The sequence below is a fragment of the Hyperoodon ampullatus genome (assembly GCF_949752795.1).
Source record: "Hyperoodon ampullatus genome assembly, chromosome: 7".
Taxonomy (NCBI): Eukaryota; Metazoa; Chordata; class Mammalia; order Artiodactyla; family Ziphiidae; genus Hyperoodon; species Hyperoodon ampullatus.
The window spans coordinates 80,321,205-80,329,707 of record NC_136920.1 but is presented as its reverse complement, the minus strand read 5'-3'; the positions used below and the strand labels follow the sequence as shown (position 1 = coordinate 80,329,707).

General features: G+C 38.4%; 1 long non-coding RNA gene across 1 annotated transcript in view; it reads right to left on the bottom strand.

Moving 5' to 3' along the window:
• Positions 1-1,708: 1,708 nt before the first annotated feature.
• LOC307056450 overlaps positions 1,709-8,503 on the bottom strand; it is a 32,959-nt gene continuing 26,164 nt past the window's right edge. Inside the window, exon 3 of the long non-coding RNA XR_013811009.1 lies at positions 1,709-1,995. This is a non-coding gene — a long non-coding RNA (uncharacterized lncRNA). The remainder of the gene's footprint in view (positions 1,996-8,503) is intronic.

Genomic DNA, 8,503 nt, shown 5'->3' with positions numbered 1-8,503 from the left:
TGAATTTTTGACTCCTGGATTACTGGGTCAAAGGCATAAGTATCTTTATGACTTTCAATAACAATGATCATTTAACTCTTCTAAACCAGTTATACATGTATTTCAATGTCACCAACTTTCATTTATTTGAGTACTTTCCAAACGTTAGGTGCCGTATAGGCATTGGGGACACAATGATCAAGTAAGACAATGAACAGGGAGTTACAATGCAGTCTGAATTAATAGAACTTAGAATCAGGTATTAAGGGAACCCATAAGAGGGGCAGAAACAAGTCTTCTCCAAATCGGGTCATTACATGGGGAAGTGGTGGCAAGTAGAAGAACGGAGGAAGGAGAGAACTCCAGGCAAAGAGAGCACCACATGCAATGGCCTGGAAAACATAAGGCAAGCATATTTTAAGTATTATGAGAATGTAGAGGGTGAGGTTAGTGTTGAAAGACATGAATATATATGAAAAGGCATATATATATATGATTTTGTAACGTGGTCATCATTAGGTATCATTTAATAATTTTTTGTCAAATTTATTAACTATATAAACATGTTATACATGTAAAGTAGATTTAATATGCATCACATCTAAGAAAATCCAATTCCTGACATAATCAGCAGAATGAAAAGTGACAGAGATTAGAAAACTCCCCAGCACTTGAGAGAAGAGAGGTTTGTGCAGTTTGATGGCAGCACAGGCCCATGTGTAGGAGAAGGGGAGGTGATGGAGCAACAGGGATAGGTTAGAACAGTTGGAGTGCCTGGAGGGCCAGGCCAAGGAGTTCACTTTGTATTAACTCAATGGTCAATGAAATTACATAGCAATTTTAGAGGAAACAAAATTATAATTAAAACTGTAGAGGAAACACTAATTCCTTTCACTAAAGCAAAATTCAGAACATCCTGGTGTCAGCACTGGAAAACAATCTCCAGGTAACTGAAGCAGGAAAACCACATCCATTTAGGGGTTCTCTCATTTTCATTATGACTGCTACCAACATAGCAGCCTCTAGGCTTCCATTCTAACACTTTTGTCCAGGTACGGAGCAATCAAAAACATCTCGCTTTGTTTCACTTTAGTACAAATGATATAGAAAAGACATCAAAAGGATTTATTAAGTGATAAGAGAGAATAACTGGGAAACAGAGTGTGTATGAAATATATAAACAGTCTAGTTTACAAAGAACTACTTTATTCTTTATAGAACATTGTTAGCCCATAGTCCATGTTATTCTACATTGGACACCAAGTATCTCTTAAACCTATGAAATAATATGTAAGACATTATGTGCATTTATATAGTCTTTGTATAAAGGATGTCATGGAAGAGGACCTCTACCAATAGACAGAAAAGAAATTCTTGCAATTGTCTGTTATGCAAGCCAAAAGCAGATGGGGTAATTTGCCAGAAATAATACTATAAGGGATATAAGTAATTTGGTCCAAGTACACCGCTCTCTGGGTTGCATTATTCAAGAGTAAATTTTAGAATGTCTGGAAGCAGAGGTCTTACCCAGTGTTCGAGACATATGAGGTCCCTGAGAATTTCTCTGAAATCACACTGAACATCTTGTGTACATGTATGTGTGTCTTTAAAAGGCTCATAAGCTCTTTTATGGCACTTCTTCATTTCACTTCTGTGCTGGGCCTCCCCATTTATGAAAGCAGAAGTTTCAGCCTCGGAGACTTTGGGCACAAGTCAGCAGGTCGTGACAGCTTTCTCTTCCAACACTGCATCTTTTAAGCATTCTTAAGAAAGCAAGCAGCCATCAGTTATGAACATCATTCAGGTGACGTTCTGTATGTATGAACTGTATTTGAGATTAAAAGACGGGGAAGAGATGGGAAGTGAGTAGACATGAGACTATTATAGGGCTCAGGAGAAAAGTGGCAGAATCTAATTACGATGGGATGAGTGGGAATACAGAAATGAGGATGGGCAGAGGATGCACATCTTGGTATTTGGTATATGCCGCAGGGTTTTTTTCACCAAGTTGTCATTCTGTGTTTGGAAAACAAAATTGGGGGAAAAATGAAATCAAAGAGTAAGTCAGTGCTTGGCATATAATAGGAATGTAATAAATTTTGGAAAGACTCACACTACCATGGTGAAACTTTTAGTATTAAACATATATTTAGTATTAAACATATATTCATTTGCAGAACAGACAGTAGTTGGACTTTTATATTAGTAATGCTTACAATACTTCAACTTCTGGTCATCTTATACAAGTTCATTAGAACACTGATCATTGTTGCAGTAGAGTTCTGAAAGTTTAATTTTGAGACGTGAATGAGAAATGAGGTCATGGCATAGATGCAGACAGGCAATGAAACTATAAAATTGGTAAGCTTGGTCTATGAGAACCTATATGAGCAAAGAATCTGAAAAAGAATAGATATATGTATATGTATAACTGAATCACTTTGCTGTACACCTAAAACGAACACACTGTAAATCAACTATACTTCAATAAAATTAATTTATTTTAGTTAATTAATTAAAATTAAAAAATGGTAAGCTTGGTGAACTGTAGTTGACCTCGTTCAGGAAAGTAGAAGTGGGCACTGGTTCTGGAGGATACAGGAGTGGTTTGCATAGAGAGAGGGCCAACTTTACTTCCTAACAGTAAGTTAAAATTAGGGGAATGCAGAGATCATAGAATAATAATCAGAAAGTGGCATAAATGTAAGAAGCAGTCTGGCTCTTCTTATACTAGAGAAAGAGAAAGGTAAATTTGTGGTGGAGATGGTAGGGGAATCATTTGAAACAATCCAGATTTCAATTGAAGTGAAGAGGTCAGAAAATATTAAGGATAAATAAAGCTTAGTTTATTCATTAGGAACATGGAAGTTAGAGTTAGTAAAAACCAGTCTCAAAATGATAATTCTCTAATTTGATAATTCTGAACTAATCAGAAAAAAATATGAACTATAGTGCACATTAAGTCAATGTTGAGGAAAACGATGTATTTATTTGAGTACAATTCAGTTATTTTACAATGCTTTAACAAAAGTACACATTAAATACATCGAATTTTATATATACTGTAAGTATACTTTTTAGCATAGAAAATTACAAAATTATCTAATCACTTAAAAGAAAATAGCATTATCCTTCTCACAAAGTTCTGAAATTAAAGAAAAAAATTATGAAGATATAAACTATTCACTGAAGTTTCTGAAATAATCAGAAAGCTTGAATCAAAGAGAGATTACATTTAAGGAGGATGTGTTATTGTTTAATTCAGTGGTTAAAGAAATAGAAAATTTAAATGGGAGCACTTTTCTGTTAAACTTTCCCCTCTGGGGGCTGGTATAAATAAGGGAGCTAGTATGGACTCTCCATTTCCCTTGAACAGGTGTTAACTTCTTCCTAGAGGGTTTAACTTCATGGTTAAGAGCATGGCCTCTGGGCTCAAATCTTTTGTGCCTGAATCCTAGACATGTCACTTGTTAAGTTTGCAACTTTTGGCAAGTTTCTAACTTTCTCTAAGTCTCAGTATTTAACTGTGTAATGTGGATAATATTTGTGAGGGTTAAATGCCACTGACAAACGGTAATTGGTATACATTTAAGTGCTCAATAAATTTGTCTATCAGGAGGAGTTTGGACATAGAGGGAGATGGTAGATAGATTCTGAAGGGAAATGTGAGAATTCGTTTAGAATGAACAGTTTCGAGGAAGGTAACAACTGAAACGGGGGTCCTCCTTCCTATTCAGCTGCTAGAAAAAGAGGTGTGTTTAACAGGACAGAGAAAACAGGTTGAAAACTGGTGGCCCTGTGGGCACTGGAGTAGGGGAAACAGGTTAGAAGTGTTTCACACACAGACTGAAGAAGCTAAATACTACACATCCAGCAGAGCTGTGGATATCTATTTCAGTATGTCTGTGGGTCTATCTGTACAATGTTTCTCTTGAAAAGTCAGCAAGCGCTGTGAAGACAGAGCTCCAATCCTCTCTGACACTTGTTCAGGGGAGGGGCAGCAGCAGAGAAATCTCAGAGTGGAAGACAACCTACAAATACCTGCAGGGACATACATGACTACTTTCCACTTTCCTCCTGGCATCAGAGCTCTCAAAGTAGTTTATCCCCTTTCATTGCCTTATTCATTCCCTTCATGCATCTTCCACAATCAGGCTTCTGTTTCACATTTTTTTTTTTTTTTTTTGCGGTACGCGGGCCTCTCACTGTTGTGGCCTCTCCCGTTGCGGAGCACAGGCTCTGGATGCGCAGGCTCAGCGGCCATGGCTCACGGGCCCAGCCGCTCCGCGGCATATGGGATCCTCCCAGACCGGGGCACGAACCCGTATCCCCTGCATCAGCAGGCGGACTCTCAACCACTGCGCCACCAGGGAGGCCCTGTTTCACATTTTTTACTTCATTTTCCTCTGTAATGTTGTCATTGCAAAAATGAAGTGAACTTGCCTCAATCCTCTTCCTTCTTGTCCTCAATAAACTATGAACTGGTAAATATATATCTTCTCTTTCTCTTATCGAGAAATCCACCCTTTAGGGCGTGAAATCCTACAATGTGTAAGACAAAATTGTTCTCTTATACTTAACTGTGTATATATAAACCTTCGCATTCATTATATACATTTATTATATTCAGTTGTTATTCATAATATATTTATTATATTCATATATATATATAATGAATGTGAATATCAACTTTATCCCCTTAAATTTAAGCCCTCCAGGTAATAAATATTTTTGTCTTTATGAGCTACATAGGTCTGTAACACATATTCTTTCTTTTTTTCCTTTTTTCTTTTTCTTTTCTTACAACCTTTTCAAAATGTAATAACCATTCTTTTTTTTTTTTTTTTTTTTTTTTTTCGTGGTACGTGGGCCTCTCACTGTTGTGGCCTCTCCCGTTGTGGAGCACAGGCTCTGGACGCACAGGCTCAGCGGCCATGGCTCACGGGCCTAGCCGCTCCGCGGCATGTGGGATCTTCCCGGACTGGGGCACGAACCCGTAATCCCTGCATCGGCAGGTGGACGCTCAACCACTGCGCCACCAGGGAAGCCCTGTAATAACCATTCTTAGCTCAAGAACAGATTTCACCTTTAGGCCATAGTTTGCTTACTGATGCTTTAAAATAAATAACTCTGAATTTGAGAAAAATACAACAAAACTCAATAATCAGTTATTCATGTTGGCTATGGTCCACTTTAATGCAAGTGAGCGACAACAAGTACTATGGTGAGAATATGCTTATCAGTTCCCAACACATCTGAGGAGTGAAGGTAAGTTGTGTGAAAGGAAAATAGAAATGGAGTCATTACTGGTAGGGAGAGCTCTCTCACATGGAGCCTCTGAGGAAGCCACTGAGGAAGTGTGACTTAGGCACATCTTAGCCGAGATGGAATCTGAACTTTGACTACCTATTGCTTTGACACAGGCATCCAGAGCATCTGTCCACGTTCCAGAAACTCAAGATACTTACCGGACTCTTACCCTAAAATAACTTGTGACAGAGAATCCCTTAAGGACAAATATTTCCTTTCCTGCGTCACAGTCAATCATAATCCCTGACAGACAGCTTTAACAACCTTGTACCTTTTATCTTTATAAGTCCCTGACTCTTTCGCTTCCACAGAGCATCTCTGGGTTTTACCTGAATCTGTGTCTCCAGGATTGCAATTATCAAGACCCCAAGTAAAACTTTGTTCTCTGCAGCCTCGATACTGATTACTGTTCGACAGTTGGGCCCCATAGTTTACGAATAAGTGAGACAAGTTCTTATCTCTTGGTTCATGCCTCTGATCTCCTTTTACTTGTTCAATTTAAATGTTATTTCCTAAGAATGACTGCCTCCTTATATTGAGATAAAGTTCTAATTTTCACCTTAGATCTAGTCATGTGACAAAGGAATTATTTTATTCCTTTGTCACATGACAAAGGAATGAGAAAATATACTCATTTTCTCAATCTCTTACGGATTGCTTTCACTTTGATACAGCAAAAATGTTACTGTTGAGAAAATTGTTTCTTTTGCCTGTTAATTTGATTCCCTCAACCTTTTCTTGTACATTTTCTATGCTACATTTAATCAATTTAAATTACTGACAGTTGATTTCCAGGCCTACCGATATACCACTTCTGCCTTTCAATACTCACTCACCTTGTTTCTTTGCACTTCTCTTTTCTGTCATTTTTGCTCCAAATTGCTCATATTTAAAAAGTCCTCTTGCAATATCATGCATAATTCACTCACAGATGTGAGGAGGAACAGCTGTAACATCTTTCTGCCAAGGCATACACTCATTCACAATGCCCAGTGGTTTCTCAGTTGTGTGTAGGATTTTTCTGCTGGGATGGGTCTTTTATCATCTTCAAACATGCATGACTCAGCCACACATACTAGCTTCACAGAGTATTCCCAGCTATAAAGTTTAGAACAAGCTTCGACTCCCAAGTATCTGCTATGGTCTGAATGTTTTATACATTGAATTCCTATGTTGAAATTCCTATGTTGAAACCCTAATGCCCAATGTGATAGTGGAACCATCATGAATGAAATTAATGCCTTATAAGAGGCTCCAGAGAGATCCCCTGCCCTTTCTACCATGTGAGGACACAGGGAGTTGGTGTCAGCTTATGAACCAGGAAGAAGGTCCTCACCAGAAGGCAAACATGCTAGCACCTCAGTCTTGGACTTCCCAGCCTCCAGAACTGTGAGCAATAATTGCTGTTGTTATAATCTACCCAGTTGGTGGTATTTTGTTATAGCAACACGATTGGAGTAAGATCGCATCTTTCTACCCTAGAGGAATAATTCCTAGACGAATTACCTAGTAAAATTTGAGCATTACCTCAGCATACACCAAGTGATGCTGGATGAGGTAAAATCCAGAAACAAGGTTGCTGAAGAGTTCTGTCATGATCTACTCTCACATACTATCACATACCTCAGAGATACTACATATTTACTCGTGTTAGGAGCAGTGGTTAGGTTGGCAATGGTTTTCTTCATGGCAGTGTGAACACCAGCATCACTGCTACTTGCTACTCCTAAAGGAGCTTGAATGCCTCACTCCTCTTCCTTGTTTGAGAGCTATTCCACTTTTCACTTGGCTGACCTTCAAGCTACTTATCATAAGTGCCCATTCTCTTGATTTTCAGGAACACTCATTACTATTATATCCCTCAGGGCAATTTTAGAAGTTTAAAGCAAGGAAGAGTAGCTTCTTATGATAAGAAAAAGAATAAGGTGGATTGTTGTTCATTTATTGATCATTTATGAGTAGCTGTCATATGCCAGGCATTGGCGCATTGTGCTTTTGATGTCAGAAGCAGTCCCTGCTTTCAAGTGGTCTCTGGTAAAGCTGGAAGGAGTTTCAACTGGACAGAATAGTATAACATAATGAGTACATAAGTGCCAGGACAGGGTGCCAGGGTGGGAAGGAGGACACAGAGAAAGAACAAGTTTATCATGAAATATTTTTGAAGAACAGGACACCTGATTTGTGTTTTGAAGGAAATGTAGAAGTGTGAAAGACAACAAAAAAGTTTCAGAAATGAACAGCCTAGGAAGAGGCTACAGCAAGATTTAAAAAGCAAGAGGGCACAAACCACAGAGCTGATCTCCCTGTGCTATGCGGCTGCTTCCCACTAGCTATCTATTTCACATTTGGTAGTGAGTGTATATATGTCCTGTGACCACCTAGAGGAGTGGGATAAGGAGGGTGGGAGGGAGACGCAAGAGGGAAGAGATATGGGGATATATGTATATGTATAGCTGATTCACTTTGTTATAAAGCAGAAACTAACACACCATTGTAAAGCAATTATACTCCAATAAAGATGTTAAAAAATAAAATAAAAATTTTAAAAAGACACGAGGGCATACAGAGCAATGGTGGTCCTAAAGAACTGCCAATAGGTACGTATGACTGGAGTATAAGATCATTTGAGCAAGTAATGCAAAAGATACCAAAATTTGCAGTGGATAATCTAAGGTCAGGATATATCACCTTTCTTTTTTTCACTCTAGAAATATTTACTGAGTGACTCTTATGTGCCAATGATTGTTGTAGGTTCTGCAGTGAAAAAATCATGACTCTACCTGCACAGAATTTGCATTCTACCTAGGGAAGAGACCGAAAATAAACCAATACCAAAATATTGATATATTGTTTGGCAGACGGGAACAAACATATGGAGAAAACGATATCAGAGATGGAATGGAGCATGTGTAGGTTAATGTGTGCACCTTCATGGGGATGCACAACAGCTGTTTTTTATAGGATGATCAAGGTCTCACTGATGTGGTGACATTTGACCAGAGACTTGAAGGTAGTCATATCCTATCTATTATCATAACCTCTAGTATCATATTCTATTTATATGTGTATGGATTACTTTTCTAGAACATTTCCAGAAGATGAAATCATAAATGCAAGGGCCTTTGGATGGGAGAACGTTGAGTGTTGAAAGTACAAACTAAGAGGCTGGTGTTCCTGGTGTGGAAAGAGTGAGAAGAGCAGTGCATAAACTGGA